This window comes from Ambystoma mexicanum, chromosome 4p (genome assembly GCF_040938575.1).
Source record: "Ambystoma mexicanum isolate Mex_15411 chromosome 4p, UKY_AmexF1_1, whole genome shotgun sequence".
Lineage (NCBI taxonomy): Eukaryota > Metazoa > Chordata > Amphibia > Caudata > Ambystomatidae > Ambystoma > Ambystoma mexicanum.
Window position 1 is genome coordinate 940373533 of NC_090927.1, and position 19464 is coordinate 940392996.

The window sequence follows — 19464 nt, forward strand, 5'->3', positions numbered from 1 at the left end:
CGCAGGGTCACCCTCCACACCAGTCGCTGATGTGCCTGGGATATCACGTCGATGGGGGAATGTAGTCCTGCAGCCGCGGGCGGTGCCAACCCGACAAGTACGGCCGGTCCTTGGGACCCGCAGGTGTCAAGCCCAGCAACGCGGTGGCTGCGCACCACCGAGGTATACTGAGTGGGAGCAAGACATGACTGCTGATTCAGAACGCCAGGGGGCAGCAATTGAAAATATCGCTGTGAGGCTGGAGCGTGTGGCCCAATCAGTGCTCCCCCGGCTAGGCAGATGCTTCTCCAGCAGTGGGCGGCAGAGTCCACGGCCCGCTCGCTCAGGCTGGACATGGTGGCCTCAGACATGGCACGCCAGGCTGAAATGTTGTCTTTGCGTCAAGCAATTGATGCTCACGCAAAAGCACACATGGAGGCCCTGAGGGCTGAGTATGACTCCCTCAGATCCACTCTGGGTGTCCTCTTGATGTCCCAGAGGGAGCGGTCAGAGGAGAGGTTTGCACAGCTTGAGCATACCATCTCGGCTGAGCTACATGCTTACCGGGAGGTGCATCAGTTGTCCAGCCAGGCCACGCAGGAAGAACTCTGTGTTACACGTGCTACCTTGCAAGAGGAAGCACGCGTATCACGAGAGGTTCTGCATGCTGATCTGCGTGTCATCAGTGCACAGAACCAGGCTCACCCATCCGGCAGACATGCTGCCGACGAAGGGCAAGCTGCACCTAGGCATGGTCAGGCTCCTGTACCACGTCTACTTTTTCAGGAAGAGGCTGACTCGGACGACAAGATATCTCCCACACAGGCCAGGCTGTGCAGGCTTTGAGCCCATGGAGGTTTTTTGTTTGACTCAACATCATCGCATGTGGGTGTTGTGCTGCACCCTGTACCTCCCCCCTCCTGGCTGCCCCCCCCCCCGGGTCGTATGTGGCCATTTTTGATTTTTCATTTTAGTTTACTTAGCTAACATGGTTTTTGATTGTTAGTTTAATTAGGTAATATAGTTTAAAAGTGCTTGTCTATTGTGCATTCATGTGATGGTGTGTTGCTTTGTGGCTTTTGAAAGCATCCACTGTCTGTTCCAGCTGGGCCCTTCAAGCTTGTCTCGTGTATGTGTTTGCAGCTTGGGGCCGTGACTCACATAGGCCACTCCTGCTTCCCTTATCCATGGGCTCGCTAGGATGGTTTGGTGTTACAGTCATTTACACAAGGGCTTTGGACTGTCATATCTGTGGCCTGTCTGCTGCTGTACTACCTGTGTTAACACCCCTATTGGGGATTGTGGGGGGGTTATTCATGGCATGTCTGCATTAGAATTGGGTGGGTTCATGATATAGGTGTCCATTAATTGATATACATTGTGTTGTATGTTTATTTTATTTCCTGTACATGTGCTTCATGCACTTCATGCTGTAGACAGTGGCCGGCACCCTTTGTCTGTCATAGTCACGCTGATGGTCTGAGGAATTCTGATGTAGGTGTCTGACATGGCCCAGTCACAACCAGCATGAAGAGACAAAACGGGAACATTCTTGCGTTAAGTATGTGTTTTGTGCCCTTTCTGCAGGAGAATGAGCCTCCAGACCACCTTTGCCAGCAGACATGGGCATTGTATGATATACAGCTGGCCAAGTTTGGTGGGGCAGACATGCACATGTGTGCGCAAGCAGTGCCACAGGGCTTGTGCTCAGACGGCCAACAGAAGCAGACGTGTTTCCAGGAGCTCCAGGCAAGGTGAGCATCACAAGGGGGCCACACCGCAGCCAAGCTTCCACCAGGCCACTTGCACATGCATGCTAAGTAGCGCCACTGATGGGGAGTTAGGACAGATATTGTTGTTGAAGTGCACAGTACAGCTAATATGCGTTGGGGGACAAATGGCAAGTTGCTTAACAAGTTGTTAGGGGCACATGCAGGGGCTGTCGCACATATCCTCAGGTCCACCCTGCTCCATAGAAGCAGAGTCATTGGTGCAGTAGCGTTACTAGCCAGTAAATGAAGCAGCACACAGGGACACCCAGCGAGGCACAGACTTGTGTTCAGTGCATATCATTTACATGTGCAAATTGACACGTGCACTACCTATTTTAATCTGTGAATGCCAGTACACACCTTGTGCTGGAGTCGCACCTCGCTATACGCGTCTAGATGCTCACTCAGGGACCATTGTATGATGTGTGATTCTTGAAGCAGGTCTTCCATTTGCTGCACCCCCACGTGTGTCCGCTTTACTGCATTGATGGTGTATGGACCTTCACGGGGGCAAGCTAACGTATGGGTACAAAGCAGTGTGTTGTAGACCCACAATTTGTAACTCACACTCTCTTTGCAGCATTGAACTGCTCCTGTTAATGAGAACCTGATAGTGCGCAGGCAGGAGGCCAGCACTCACCCCAGAGATAAGTCTCTCTTTGGCTTGCATTTGACTCATTTGGTACAATGTGCATGATGAACATGTTGTGTCTGATTGAGTATGTGTTATTGTGATTAGTTGTATTTTCTCTACTTTCCCTTGACAATCCTACTCCCCTCTTCTGCCCCTTTTTCCGGTTATCCTGAATACCAATGCCTGTCCAAACAACTAATCCCTGACCCTCCTCCACCGGGGTCTCATAGGCCTGTGTAAGTTTGACCTTGCAGGTGCCCACACCACGGAGGGGGTGGTTGGTTTGTGCCACTCCTGCGCCTGGACACCAGAGCTGTGACATTACCCATCAGTTGGTGCATCATCATTGTATATTTTGTACCGAACATGGTACCCATCCTGTTGTGGCATTGTTGAACTGTGCTACCTTGGTTGTTTATCATTGTGCTTGGACATGTGCTTGGGCATTTCCTGCTACTTCAAGTCATCTACTGGAGACTCTTCCACGATTTTTGGTTGCCTACAGGCTTTTTCCATGGTTTGTGGGTTTGGCTCCTTTGAGTTCTCTGCGATTTGTTTTTTTTTTTACCAGTCAAGGTGGCCTCTGAGGGGGATGGACCCAATTTACACACAAGGTGGAAAATGGATACCAAGGGGTAGGGTGATGCTGTGGCCAGGTATACTTGAAGGAAGAAGGCTACATACCCCAGACACAGTTGTTCATTAGGTCATGGTGATGTGTGAAGGAGGGAGGGCCTTTTGTTGTTGGACAGTTGGCTTCAGCTACAGTGTTTTGGGCACTCTGATATTGTAATTGTGGGGTACTATGTACATGATGTGTTCTGCTGGTCAATGCCTGTTCCTGTGTTGTCTTTACTTTTCAGGTGTGAGGGAATTGGTGTGGATTGACATGCTGGGGTGTACACATGGGCAATTTTCACATGTGATGTGTACAGGACACTGAGGATCACTTGATTTCACATGCATGTATTGAGTGCATGTCCCTACTGACACACACAGTTGCACGATGATCCACCACATGTACAACCACCCTTCCATGGCCACTGGTGCACACAGATTGCCTTCTGGTGCCCGCTGTGTCCCTGCAGCATATGATCTATGGCCATTTGGGGATCCTGTACATGCGTCAATTGGTTATTATTTAAATGTGTCCTTTTCATGTGATGCTCAAGGTGTATCTCAGACACAATGGCTGCTCACTGTGCTGGGTGCTGAGCAGTGTGTTGCAGGAGACACACACAGCACACGGGTTCGGGAGTAGGGATTTTGCCTTGCCCAATGTGCATGTGAACAGGCATTCAGTGTTATGTTCATGCTACGACTGGTGTAATGCATTTGTGTATGACTTGGTATGTGTGGGAGGTTGTTGGTCAGTCATTTCATGCGATTCCATGTCAGGCGTCATTGTCTGGAGCCACTTTCCATTTATCCCATGTCACTTCGGATCTTATTGGTCATGTGTTGCCCTTTTGGTATTGCTTGCCATGTCATGGTGTGGCAGACAAGGGTGATGGGGGTTGCGGGGGTTTGGGTGACATACCAGGGATTGTCATGGGCTGTTTTGCAGGGGTGTGTGATACACACCTTGCATGTGTTCCTTTTGGTCACACAGGATTGTTTAGGTTTAAGTAGCTAAGGATGCACACAATGTAGCACTTCCATGGCAACATTCTCAGGGTGGTAAGGTTGTGACAGTTGACTGTCTCTTTGTCATCATCGATTGTCACCTGGTATGTGCCAGGCCTGTGTGCCCTCCGTAGGGGTGGGAATTTAGGTGAAAAATGTTGCCACGAGGTGGGTCCAGGCTGCCTCGCCACGTGCCCTATCCCCTCCCATGGGCAGCGCCTGTGCCTGAGGTTGGGGATGTGGGGGCACCACCATGTCCACTTGTACACCCTGCCGTGTTGCAACATTGTGCATGTCACATGCTGCCACAATGATCCTGCACACTACTGGGGAGGGCATATAGTAGCTGCCCGCCAGATTGGTCAAGAGAGCGGAAGCGTGACTTGAGCACTCCGAATGTGCGCTCCACTATGCCCCTGGTTGCAATATGGGCAGCTTTGTATCTTACCTGGGGTGGTGTGGTGGGGTTCCGGATTGGCGTCATCATGTGGTTGCTCAGAGGGTAGGCACTGTCCCCTGGGGTGGTGATAATGGTTGTGATTATTAGGGTTTGTGTATTTGTCTGTGTGTGACATGCATGCATGTGCACGGGCATTTGTACTCACCTAGGAGCCATGTGTCACCATGCTGCCCAGCTTCCAGGGCCCGGCTCAGGGCGGACATTCTGTATATGAAACTGTCATGGGTGGAGCCAGGGTAGTTTGCATAGACAGAGGGGATGATTCCCTTTGCATCGCATACGACCTGCACATTGATGTAATGGCAGTGCTTGCGGTTTCGATAGATGTGCTCAGTGGCCCTAGGTGGACGTAGGGCCACATGGGTGCAATCTATGGCACCGAGCACTTTGGGGAAGTGTGCTACCCTGTAAAAGTCCTGGACCACCGCCTGCCTTTCTTCGGGTGTTCTGGGCATGTATATGTGCCTGTGGACTGAGGGACGCCCAGTCATGATTGCCAACACCTGGTGTAGGCAGTGTGACTGCATGGCCTGTGAGACTCCCACCACTATGGCAAAAATGCTGGACATTGAGCACCTTCTCCAAGGGGCTCAATGCTTGGGAGCACAGGGTGGGGGATGTAAGGTCATCTTCCCACTCCCTGACCAGGTCTAGGATGATACGAGGTGGTAACCTATACCTGCCATAGACCTGGTCATCAGGCATCCCAAAAAGGCTGGGCCGGGGGGACAAAATGCGGGCCGTGGCTATTCTCCTCCTCCTGCGGTGTCCCACGATCAGTGCTGCGACAAATGGCGCATTCATCGTAGCTGTATATACGTGTTTGTTGTCTGCACACACTTTTATACTGTGCACGGGGACGCTTACGACTGCCTTCCTGTGGCGGACGTGTTGACGCCTGTGCGCATTTTTTAGCGTGCGCGTGTTTCCCGTATTCAATTCCATGAATACGTGTTGTTCACGTGCGTGTGGGTATTCCGTCTATTTCCCTGCAGTACTTCCCCAGTTGCGCCTTCTTTTTCACACATTGTTCCCCATTCCGCGTGTTATGCCCCATGTCCCGCCCCCTTTTTGGTGTGTGCGCCAACGTTGTGCACTTTCCCTTTGCACGTCGTGCACAGCGTTCGGGATGTTGTAATGACATGTGCGCCCATGTGCGCCACGCACGGTTTTGGCACACATCCAGGGGAAAACACGCGCAGGCCCTTCCTTGAATCGCACGCTTTTTCACGCTTGCGCCAGCTTGCGCCAGGTTGCGCTGAGATTTTCGGTGCATATTTGTTCCATGAATCGGCCCCATGGTTTCTATGTATAGGGCATCATTATTGGATTGTATGTACATTTCGTAATTTTGTAAATGGAGACAGCGTCAGTAAACACTGTCCAATCTGGAAAGAAATCAGTGATGTTTTCAGCCTTTTAATGGTTTTTGATAATGTTTGGACACTGTCCACCTCCGATAGTCAGACAATTTCCCCCTATACATTTCCTCTGTCAAATTGATGCCAAGATCATAGTCTATCATTCCCATCATAATCTTTTTTTTTTTACAATTATGTCAAAAATGGATTGAAGGAAATTATATTGTAGACTAGTAAAAAGTAAATGTACCCTGCATCGGTTCTTTAGACAGACATGATAACACTATCATCAATTGTTTAAAATCAAAGATCACTGTTCTGTGTCGCTTATGGCTTGATGTGCTTTGCGCTCTGAAGTAAACTGCACTGAGAATGGACAGGTGTGGCTGGCTTACATACCTCGGAGCAGACGTGGAGAGGAGACCAGAGTTGGTGTGCGGCATCATAGTGGGACCTTCTGTCCCCTCACCCTGGCGTGGTGTAGTACATTGCAGTGCAAATATCTTGGAAATGGTGCATCATAGGGTCTTGAAACATGTGTTTTAACGTCCCATCCCATAGGGACCTTTGAGTTGTGTGCTTTGCATCAAGATGCTTAACATGAGCTTTGGTCCTTCAATGACCACGTTTAGGTTTTGCCTATTTGAGGCAACCCGTATCATGTGTGAAGGAGCTGAAATCCAAGGAAAGAGGTGGGTTGTCCAAATGTCATGTAGCCAGTAATGTCAGGAGGGTCCTAACAGGTAACTATACACAATTTGGTGCAGATTGGTGGAATGGTGTGGAACTGTATAAAGAACAAACCAACAGATGTTCTGCTTCATGTATAGAGAGAAGAGATAAGCATCTGCAGAAGACCTGAGCATGTATTGATATAAGCTCTCTGGGAATACTCGAGCATGTGTTGATCTGTACCCAATGAAACATCTGTTTATTCTTTCTTAATTAATTATCAGTCAATGTCCTCATCTACCAGAGAAAGCTATACATTACATTAAGAAATGCTTAGAGGCTCACGCACACAATGAATGGTTTGCAATTTCTTAAATCTTGGTATTGTATTCGATTTTGCTAAAAAGGAAACATGCATTGTTTCTGCATTTAACTGCATTCATTGCAAATGCTTATTAATTGATTGATTCCAAACATTTAATTATATAACTTAAGCTGCCATTTTATTGATTTCAATTAACTTTGAACATTATGTCTATGTTTTCATCCAAGCATCGTATATGCTTTGCAATATTTAAACTGGGACATTTTAATTGAATATGAAAATGAAAATATCCTTAACCTTGAGGGAACATTTCATGCATAAAACTTTTACAAGGAAATCAGATTAGTTTAATGGTACTTTAAATATGCATTTAGGCAGGTTATTTGAATATCATCTGGTTTTAAAAATATGAGACAAAAAGGAAGTAGAAAATATACATAATATTTACTTAACTGATGTCACTACTGATTTCATTAACTGATGTCAAAATTGCTGTTTATTGTTTTTAAGTGCTTATTAGTTATTTATAATATTGTGATTGTAGTTTTAGGATTTTAACACAGTGATTAAACTAAATTGTATCTGTGTGCCTTGTAAGGGTGTTGAATATGGATGCTGACAAAAGGGTGGCATTTTGTGTGTCAAAAACCTTTATATTTAAGAAAAGAAACCCTCCCCATCCCCATCTTCTAAGAGGGGTTTCCCTGCCTCAAACTAATACTAAAGGATCTGTCAGAATGTCCATCAAAATCAAACTCCATCATCCTGTGTCAACAACCAAATTATATACCTTACACTACAACTAAAGAATAGGTCTACATAAAGTTCCTTCTCCAAGTGAATGACTTCATTCTCCTGGTATTTGGCTGGTATTCCCAGAAAGGTCCTTTGGCAAAAAGGATGCCAGGGGGAAGGACTCCCTTCCCCAGGCTTGTAGTTACAACAAACCTTTGCACCAGTCAACTTTTGGGACCAGGAGAATGACTCCCTTCTCCTGGCATTGGCTCGCACACACCAATATAGTTCACACAAAAGCCAGGGTAAGGAATGCCTTCCCCTGGTGTCTCTTGATCAAAAAAAGGCTTCAGTTTCTTCAACCTTCCGGACTAGGAAAATTGCTCCTTTCTCCTGGTATTGGTTCCCACAATCTAATATAGTTCACACCAAAGCCAAGGGGAATGACTCCCTTCCTCTGGCTTCTTTTGATCAAAAAGATGTTCAGCCTCTTCAACTACCAAGACCAAAATAATGACTCCATTCTCCTGGTATTAGCAAGATCCCAAATCCTTCTCGGACCCCAGTGGACTTTTCAATGACACAACAACGAGGATGCTTTCCTCTAATGCTTTGTACAATTACTTCTGGCCCAGACCCTTCTTTGGTGGACAGTGGGCTTGTTGCTACCACTGCAATGACAAAGTTATGTTCTGGTGCGCAGTTCATTTGTGTATGGGTCCCAGACACTTCTCTGGTGGTCAGTGGTCTTGTGACTGCCACTGCGATGAGGAAGTTCTCCTTGGATGGTCAATTCACACGTGGTGTTCCAGACATTTCTCTGGTGGTCAGTGTGCTTATTGCTGTCACTGTGATGAGGAAGTTCTCCTCTGAGGTATTGTCCACCCTTCCCAATAGTATGTTTGTTACTACAGTGCCGGTGGAAAGCCCCTCAAGTCTGCCTCTGTTCCACCCCTGTGTCTCCTCCGGGTCTCTCGTCCCACCCATTAACTTCTTTGGAACATCAGTACGCCACCGGGGCTTCCGGCAACTGGGGCGCATATCTCTGGCTATTTGGGCTTCTCTCATCTGCGTCCTCTGCTTCCACAGAACCTCTTCCTTTGTGTTTCTGGTCTGCTCCAGCTGGACCCACGGAGAACTCCCTCAGTGACTCGCCGGCATCCTCCACTTTTTGGCATCTCCGGTCAGCAGACAGGATTTGAAACTCCCCACCTGTTGCCTCTCCCGGGATGGGTTTGACCAAGTATTCAATCCTCCTATTCTTATACAAGGTTTACAATGCCAAACTGGTGGATTGTCAAAGTCCTTTGTGGTTCTTCAGGGATTGATCTTCATGCATCATTGGGGCCACCTTGTGTCAGTACTAGCATAACCAATCATCTTTATGTCTTCTGTGCTCTTCCTCACCTGGGACTTTCTGGTGCAGCTGTTTCTCCTACACCACAGAAATACAAGGGTCTACTCTCAAGGAAGTTGTTTGGCGTGGAGGAGAGGATTGGAGAAGGTTGGTGTGTGACGTTGGCCAATTGGATGCACCCTCGGTGATTGTCCTTATCCCCAGAGGGGAAGTCCCCCCCCATGAGGTCCTGCCACATTAAACCACCCCTAGGGGGACTATTTGGTAGTGGGCACACCTCCCTAGCCTCATAGGAAAGGTTTGCCCCTTGGGGAGAACACCCAGAAAACATCACATACCCTTCCACTAATGCTGCTGCATTCCCCATCTCCCTCTAAGGGAAATCAGGAAAGGAAATCAACATTTCCCCGTGCTATACTTTTTCTGTGTTCTACACCAAAACAGAAAGGCTGGATATCAAGGAACCAGCACCTTATTTGTGAGCTCACATTTTACCTTAACCTGAGCCATTGTGTGGAGAGTAGTTGGTTACTAAGTAACATTTTCTCCCCGTTAGATAGTATTTCAAGTAACCCACCACCCATTTGAGAGCCAGGGCCTCAAGCTTGATGATTGCATAATTGTTCTCCCTTGGAAAGAGCTTCTGACTGATGTATAAAACTGGATGCTCTATCCCATTACATTCTTGGGACAAAATGTCTCCTATACCCACTTTAGAAGCATCTCTCTGGAGGATGAAACCTTTGTTAAAATTGGGAACCTTCAGGACAGGCTCACTGCACAAGATCTTTTTCCATTTATTAAAGCTGTCATGCTCTTCCATTTGCCAGCAATGTTTTTGTGGCTCAACATTTTTAAATTTGTCTGTGAGGCTAGATGTTATGCCTGAATAGTTGGGGATAAACCTCTGGTAATTGCCAGTAAACTCCAAAAAGGAGACCAGGTCCCTCTTGGTTTTGGCAAAGGTGTTTCTTGCACAGCCCAGACTTTTCACAATTGGGGTTGGACTAATCAATTTCCCACAAAAAAGCCCAAATATTTAACTGCCAACTGTGCTAGGACCCTTTTTTGCATTAGCAGTAAGCCCAGCTTGCTTCACAGCATGTGTGATGTAATATAAGTGAAATAGGTGCTCCTCCCTGTTTTTGCTGTGGATCACAATGTCGTCCAGATAAGCACCTCAGTAGTGGGAAAAGGGTTGCAATATCTGGTCCATCAGTCACTGAAAGGTCGCTGTGGCCCTATGAATTCTGAAGGGAAGGACTTTGAAGTGAAATAGTGCTCAGAGGTATTCAGTGGCACCTCCCAATAGCCCTTCATTAGATCAATTGTGGAGATATAGGCAGCCAATCCCAGTATGTCGATGAGTTTATCAATTTGAGGCATCGGATATTTGTGAAAATTAGATATGGCATTCAACTTCATGGAAGTCTATACAAAGCCTCCATGACTGATCAGCTTTGGCCACAAGGACTATTGTCGATGGCCACAGACTCTGTGATGGCAACATTAAATCTGTGGTCATCATTTTCTCCACCTCATAGAGGACCACTTCCTTCCTTGCCTCCGGAATCCGGTACGGCCTCTGGTTTATCACTTTACCTGGGGGTGTACGAATGTAATGTTTAATTCCTTTTGCACTGTTTCACTAGTGAAGATATCCGTGAATTGATCTATTAGATCGTGGACGTCCTGCTGTTGTTGCTCGCGTAGGTCAGAGAGGACCAAACTATATTTGTAATTCTCCTCAGCTAGTAAGGTGTCCATTAAGAAAGAAGTGGACTCCACCTGGTCTTCCTTCTACTCCTTTAAAAGGTTCATATGATATATTTGGGTTCTGGGTCTACTGTCAGGCTGGGCAACTTCATAATTATAGGGACTTGTCTTCTCTAAAATGTCATAAGATCTGTACCATCGTGAAAGCGTTTTGTGCTCTGAGGTGGGTAAGAGGACTAACACTTTTTGTCTGATGGAAAATGACCATGGTACTGCCTCTTTGTCATTGTTGGATTTTTGGCTTTCTTGGGCCTGCCCTAGATGTTTTTGGACTAGCTCCAGCATGCTAGCCATGTGATATTTAAGCCGTTGGGTTGTTTTAGACATGGGTAACATTGCCTCTTCCATTTCTTCCCAGGTCTCCCGGAGCATGTTCAATAAATCTCAGGGGTTGCATCCGTAAAAGGTGAAACCCCTAGTGAGGTCAGGGAGTTTTTCTGGTGGCAAAAAGGGCCCAAGGGATCATTGTGTCCCGATTGCATCCATCGGCTTCCACCAGTGGTTTTACAACATTCTTTATGGTTTTATTAAAGAATTCTACTTAGCTGTTTCTCGGAGCATGGTAAATAGACTTGCGTAGGTTTTTGATCTGTAAGATCTGTTTTACCTTTGCCATCAATTTTGACATAAAGATACTTCCTTGATCAGTCAACATTTCTCTCGAAAAGCCCACCCATGACAGAAAAGGGATTAGGTGTTTAAGAATCTGTTGTGAGGTGTTTTTTTCATTGGGAAGGCCTCCGGATAGCGAGTTAAATAATCTAGAATCTACTAGAATATACTTATCCCCTAGTTTGGGTGGTTCTAATGGCCCCTCTATTTCGTTACCAATTCTAGAGAAGGGTACCTCTAGTATAGGTAGAGGTTGTAATGGGGCTGGTGGAGTGGAGTGTGGAGCTGTTTTCTGGCATAGCAGACACATTGCTATGATGTTCTTAATGTCAGAGTAAATCCCTGGCCAATAAAACCTGTTGAAAATGTGCCCCTGTGCTTTTGCTGTTCCTGAGTGTCCTAAAGTCAAATGGGCATGAGCTATGACAAGGACAACCCTCCTACCGCTACTAGGAATGACAATCTGGGTCCTAGTTACACCTTCTGGTATGAGATCAATCCAATAGAGTAAGGCTTGTTTCAACAACACAAATAAAATGGCCCTTCTTTAGAGCATCCTTCTTTTTTTGGAAATTACTTTTAAGAAGGCTTCCCACAGGATAGGGTCATTTTGCTGTGTCAAAGATAGCCCAGGAATTATTTCAGTTTCTTCCCCCCAAAGAACTTTCGGGATTATTGCAGTCACAATAGATGGGGATTCTTCATCAGACTCTCCAAAAGCCCTAGCAACCCTTTCTGTGTGCTTTTGCTCCTTTACCTTTACAGGTTTTTTAAAGACGGACAACTTCTAAGATTGTTTGGCGATTTTCTCCCAAGTTTTTACATGGTATATGTGTTTCCCATTGTACTGAATATATTTTTTTACATCACATCTCTAGTCTGGGTCTGTCACTCGGCCATTACGTCTAAGTAGTATCTGCACGCTAGGCCGGATATGGGCACGAGTCGGATGCAGATGCACTTGGGTGTTGACAGAATTAGTCCTGTGGGGATCAACTGGCATTCTGTCAGATATCCTTAAGCACGGCTCCTTGTTGACCCGTTGTGAAGAGAATATTTCTTCCTATCAATGTGTCTCTCAGGGGTACAAAAGGACAGACTGAGAGACTAATTGATCGGAAGATGATGATGTAGAGTCGTTGGTATCGGGAGAGTTGTGCGGACCTCAGGCTTCACGACAGAAGAGACATCCAGTAACCTTCCAACAACTGCAGAAGACGATAACTGATTAACAACCACATATACCCTCTCTCTGATAAGGACAAATATTGCTAAACCCCAACAGGTAATTTACCTTCCAACAACTTGCATGAGACAGGCTTGACCCAGAAGCATTTCACATGAGACATCCTCTAGACTGTTGGATTCTGGAGACCATAAGGAAGAAAACAAGCAATCAGTACCAGATAGCGAGAAACAGAGAATGGTAAGGAAGGTAAGGTATCTTACCCTGGTTCTCTAGAGGTTGTCGTTTCCGATGTATCCCCTTCCAGTCTTCCCGTTGCATACGTGTGAAAGTTAATCCTCCGCTGGTCCAGACGGCACGAAGGATTAGAGGCAGTCTTTAATCCATCACCCAGCCTATTCCCGCCGGCACGAGGACGCCTATGAGGTGCTCAGGAAGTCTCTAGTCCAGCACCAAGCCTATTCCCGCCGGCACGAGGACGCCTATGAGGCCTAAGACTACCCAGGAAGGGAGGACAGGAAAGCAGAGGAAGGGGAAAAAGGAGGAACAATAGGGAAAAAAAAAGGCAGGAGGTCTCCCAACCTCCCAGGTCCAAACTCTACTTAATCAAAATCACTAGGCAAGAATATCCAGGAACAATCCGAGGTCAATAATCCGAGACAATAAGGGCAATCCGAGAGCGTATCCAAAAGACGTAATCCAAGGTCAAAAACAAACAGCAAAATCCAAGCGAGAGAAAAGCCACTGTCAAGAAACGATCAGAAGCAGCGAGTAACTGGCGCCGGATAGTTAAGTACCCAAACTACCGGCAACAAGACGATCACATGACCCAGTGCGTGCGCTATCAGGTGGAAGACTACGCACCCACTGACGTAACCTCCAAGGCATCTTCCACGCAAAGCGTCGGAACCGCAGTTTCCGACGCACACGACTGCACCGAGCCACACGTGGAGAACCCGACTCCGCCCCCTGTCCGTCATTCGATCGTAAAAGACGCTTCTGTCTACGGGGGGACAGAGTAACTGGGGGGGTACCACGAGACCTGGAGCGTTTTCTGACAGTATCCTCCCCCAAAGAAACCCCATGCCCCCGAGAGGCCAGAAACTGGGAGACCAATAATGGAGCATGCACATTTCTCTCTGGTTCCCATGTCCGATCTTCCGGACCGTATCCTTTCCAGTCCACCAGAAAATATCTGGTACCACGAGAAAATCTAGAATCAAGAATAGCATTGACTTCGTATTCTTCCACCCCTTGAACCAAGACTGGGGACGGAGGAGCAACTATCCTGGTACAATCGACACAAGGTTTAATCATGGATACATGAAAAACAGGATGTATCTTCCAAGAACACGGTAAATCTAACCTGACAACCAATGGACTCAAGACATCCTTGACAACATAAGGACCGACAAAACGGGGTATTAGACACCGACGCCCTGGAATACGTAAATTCTTGGTGGAAAGCCATACCCGCGAACCTGGAACGTAAACAGGTGAAGGACGGCGATTCCGATCAGCATATTTTTTGGCCTGCTCTTGGGCTTGTACTAGATGTTCCGAAACCCTGGCATGGACTAAAGACAAATCTTTAATGCAAGACTGCACTGCCGGGCAATCTTCAGGAAGTTGCCAATCAAGGGGGAGAGTACGTGGATGTTGCCCATATAGGGCAAAAAACGGAGATGTTCCCGTAGACGAATGGCTGGAATTATTATATGCAAATTCCGCTAACGGAAGAACGGCTAACCAGGATTCTTGATACTGAAGGATGAGACACCTGAGGTACTGCTCCATCGTCGCGTTAACCCGCTCAGTTTGACCATCCGTCTGCGGATGGAACGCTGTGGAGCAACGTTCATCAACACCCAACGCAGACATAAGATGCCTCCAAAAACGTGACGTAAACTGGGACCCCCTGTCAGAAACCACAATTTCCGGCAACCCAAAGACCCGAAAGACGTGTCGTAAGAACAATTCAGCCAGCTTGGAAGCGGAAGGCAGACCTTGGCAAGGTATGAATAAAGACATTTTCGTAAAACTGTCCACCACCACCCATACGGTATCAAAACCATCGACCAAAGGTAACTCCACTACAAAATCCATCGTAATCATAGCCCATGGTCTCGCCGGTACTGGCAATGGCTGAAGCAACCCCATAGGTTTCCCAGAATGGGATTTACATTGGGCACAAATGGCGCAAGTCGATATATATTGCGAGACATCCCTTCGCATAGAAGGCCACCAGCACCAACGTTGGAGTAGTTCGAGAGTTTTCTGTGAACCCGGATGAGCGGCAATAGCAGCATCATGACACAAGGCAATAGCTGCACACCGGGTCTCCTGATCAGGCATAAAAACACGACCTTGGACATATGGTAAACCATGCACAACGTCCATGTTGTAATCTGCCAATTCCGCAGGACCTTTATCAACCCAGGTTTTGAGCGTCGACTTCAAAGGAGGCTGTAAAACACAACTACAAACCACCTGTGTTGGTAACAACAACGACCCCTCCTGTGGACGTGAAACACAATCCCCAAAACTTCTGGACAGAGCGTCAGCTTTGGAATGTAGAACACCTGGCCGATAAGTCAGCGTAAAGTTGTACATAGAAAAGAACTCATGCCAGCGGGCATGTCTCGCAGTAGTGCAAGTCAAGGACTGTAAGGCCAACAAGTTTCTGTGGTCAGTATATACCTGGACTGGTACTTTAGTACCAAGTAGATGGTGTCGCCAGACCGTAAATGCGTCCCTAATAGCCAATAATTCTCGTTCAGTAACAGTATAATTCCGCTCATAGGGCGTTAACTTACGTGAATGATAAGCGACTGGATGTAACTCCCCAGTATCAGCACAAGACTGAGACAAAATAGCTCCTACCGCAACATCAGAGGCATCTGCTTCGACAAAGAAAGGATATTCGGCATTAGGATGCAACAAGACAGGAGCAGTAGTGAACGCAGCCTTTAAGAAATCAAACGCAGTTTGAGCGCTATCATTCCACAAATATGGTTTCTTGCTGCTGGTCAATTCGGTGAGAGGTGCAGAAATAGTGGAGAACTGTCTAATGAACCGCCGATAGAAGTTGGAAAACCCCAAAAACGACTGCAACTCCTTCCTGGTAGTAGGTATCGGCCAGTTCAAAACGGCTTTCACCTTACTGCTACTCATCTGTACTCCCTTATTAGTGATGTCGTATCCCAAGAACTCGACATGAGTTGTATGGAACACACATTTTTCCAACTTGACAAAGAGATGATGATCACGCAAGCGTTGTAAAACTTCCGAAACATGGCGCACATGGTATTCCATAGATGGGGAGTAGACGAGTATGTCATCCAGGTAAACGATAACAAACCTGTCGATCATGTCTCGGAGAACATCATTGATGAAATTCTGAAAAGTAGCCGGAGCATTACATAGCCCGAACGGCATTACCAAATACTCGAACAAACCATATCTGGTCTTGAAGGCGGTTTTCCATTCGTCCCCACGCCGTATCCTGACTAAGTTGTAGGCTCCCCTAAGGTCCAATTTAGTAAAGAATTCTGAAGACCCTAACTGATCTAGTAAGACCGAGATTAAGGGAATCGGGTACTGATTTCTGATAGTACCTGCATTTAGCTCTCGGTAGTCAATACAGGGTCTTAATTCACCCTCCTTCTTGGGTACAAAGAATAATGGAGAAGCAAATGGAGAATGGGATGGTCGAATAAAACCCAACTCTAAGGCTTTATCCAGATATTCTTTAAGGACGACGTCTTCTTTTTGGGTAAGGGAATAGATGCGTCCTGATGGTACCTTGGCATTTGGTATAAGATCGATTGGACAATCGTATGGCCGATGCGGTGGCAGAATTTCAGCTTTCCCTTTATCAAAAACATCCGTATAACTTGTATACTCGACAGGCAACACGATGCTAGCAACTGCACCAATAGTGACCACAGAATCCAACAAAGCCCGACTAGGAGCTGCAGACATAGACCCCGCTGGATTGCATGACTGAAGACATTGCTGAGAGTTGAAGGTAATAGCCCCGGTTCCCCAGTTAATGACCGGATTGTGGAGCTTAAGCCACGGTAAACCCAGAATCAGTTTGTATTGGGGTGCCATAATGACGTCAAACGTGATGGTTTCTGTATGCTCAATCCCAATGGTTAACTGTAAAGGTATAGTATGCTCTGTAACAAGCCCAGACAGAAGGGTAGAACCATCAACGGCATTCACCACCTCTGGAACATCCTTTGGCAAGAGGGGAATACCCCACTTCTGAACATATTGGGCATCAATGTAGTTACCAGTAGCCCCTGAGTCTAGGACCGCTTCAGCACTCCAGGGCGCGACCTGATCATAACTGAGAGAAATGTCTACATAAAAGGGCATAGACAACAAGGAACCCTGCATGGGAGAGCTCGGAGTAGGGGTTCCTTCTACTGCCGGGCTTTGGCGTTTCCCGACTTGCGGGGTCTTTTTGGACAAGAACTAAGTAGATGATTAGCGGAACCGCAATAAAAGCACAAATTGTTCCGTCTGCGATTTTCTCTTTCCTCAGCAGATAACGGGCCCCTAACTGCCCCGATCTGCATAGGCTCATCTACACCAGAAACAGGAACTGAAGAAACGGCAGGATAAACCGGGTTTGCTCTCCTCTCCCCTTTTCTTTCAGCCCGTCGGGCATCAATCTGGAGTACTAAATCCAAGAAGTCGGGAAAGGACGTAGGAACCACCGGAACCGTGGCTACGGTATCCTTCAATGAGTCAGACAAACCTTTATAGAATAAGGCTGCCTTCTTATCTTCCGGCCAACCGGTTTCAGCAACCAACTGGTTAAATTTAGCCAAGTAAGACAATAAAGAAGCATCCCCCTGACGGAGATTTAACAATTCCAAATCAGTGGCCTGAGTTTTATAACGAGTATCAAATACCCTTGTCATAGCACTAATCAATGCATCACAATCAAACAATAATGGACTGCCCTGCTCCAACAAAGGGTTCGCCCAAACAGCGGCCATACCGCCCAGATTCGATAACACAAAGGCCGCTTTTGTAGTTGCATCAGGAAACGAGGTAGGCCGACACAAAAAATGTAACCTACATTGGTTAATAAAGGTCCGAAAAGATTTAGGATCTCCAGTAAACCTTTCCGGGGGAGCAAGCGGGAACTGAGCGGCCATATAAACATGCGTAGAATCCGGTCTGGCTGAAGACCCTGCCTGACCTGGAGCAGAAGCGGAGGCCAACGACGGTGATCCTGTAACCACTTCCCTGATACCAGCCTGCATTTCATCAATGCGCCGATGGGTATCAGCCTGAGCTGCCGACATATCGGCACGTAGGTCGGCCACTAATTGCACCATAACGGCCAACGGGTCATTAGCAACATCCATGATAAAGGCTTCTGATTCTGTCAGATATCCTTAAGCACGGCTCCTTGTTGACCCGTTGTGAAGAGAATATTTCTTCCTATCAATGTGTCTCTCAGGGGTACAAAAGGACAGACTGAGAGACTAATTGATCGGAAGATGATGATGTAGAGTCGTTGGTATCGGGAGAGTTGTGCGGACCTCAGGCTTCACGACAGAAGAGACATCCAGTAACCTTCCAACAACTGCAGAAGACGATAACTGATTAACAACCACATATACCCTCTCTCTGATAAGGACAAATATTGCTAAACCCCAACAGGTAATTTACCTTCCAACAACTTGCATGAGACAGGCTTGACCCAGAAGCATTTCACATGAGACATCCTCTAGACTGTTGGATTCTGGAGACCATAAGGAAGAAAACAAGCAATCAGTACCAGATAGCGAGAAACAGAGAATGGTAAGGAAGGTAAGGTATCTTACCCTGGTTCTCTAGAGGTTGTCGTTTCCGATGTATCCCCTTCCAGTCTTCCCGTTGCATACGTGTGAAAGTTAATCCTCCGCTGGTCCAGACGGCACGAAGGATTAGAGGCAGTCTTTAATCCATCACCCAGCCTATTCCCGCCGGCACGAGGACGCCTATGAGGTGCTCAGGAAGTCTCTAGTCCAGCACCAAGCCTATTCCCGCCGGCACGAGGACGCCTATGAGGCCTAAGACTACCCAGGAAGGGAGGACAGGAAAGCAGAGGAAGGGGAAAAAGGAGGAACAATAGGGAAAAAAAAAGGCAGGAGGTCTCCCAACCTCCCAGGTCCAAACTCTACTTAATCAAAATCACTAGGCAAGAATATCCAGGAACAATCCGAGGTCAATAATCCGAGACAATAAGGGCAATCCGAGAGCGTATCCAAAAGACGTAATCCAAGGTCAAAAACAAACAGCAAAATCCAAGCGAGAGAAAAGCCACTGTCAAGAAACGATCAGAAGCAGCGAGTAACTGGCGCCGGATAGTTAAGTACCCAAACTACCGGCAACAAGACGATCACATGACCCAGTGCGTGCGCTATCAGGTGGAAGACTACGCACCCACTGACGTAACCTCCAAGGCATCTTCCACGCAAAGCGTCGGAACCGCAGTTTCCGACGCACACGACTGCACCGAGCCACACGTGGAGAACCCGACTCCGCCCCCTGTCCGTCATTCGATCGTAAAAGACGCTTCTGTCTACGGGGGGACAGAGTAACTGGGGGGGTACCACGAGACCTGGAGCGTTTTCTGACACATTCTCCTTCCTCTATAGAGATATCCCGTCTATTGTCTAGGTTGAAACCTATAGACTCACTAGTAGCTACAGTGGGACCTGTGGCTTATCTGCTCAGTTTGGAGGATTTTAGGGGCCCTAATGTATATCAGTTGAGTCTGATTCCACTTCTGTCACCATATGTAAGGGTGTTGAAGAAGAATTCTGACACAAGAGTTTCATTTTGGTTGGCAAAACTTTCATTTTCAAGAAAAGAAACCCTCACTATCCCTATATGCCAAAAGGTGTTCCTCTGCCTCAAACTAATGCAAAAAGATCTGTCCACCTGCTGACTTTAAAA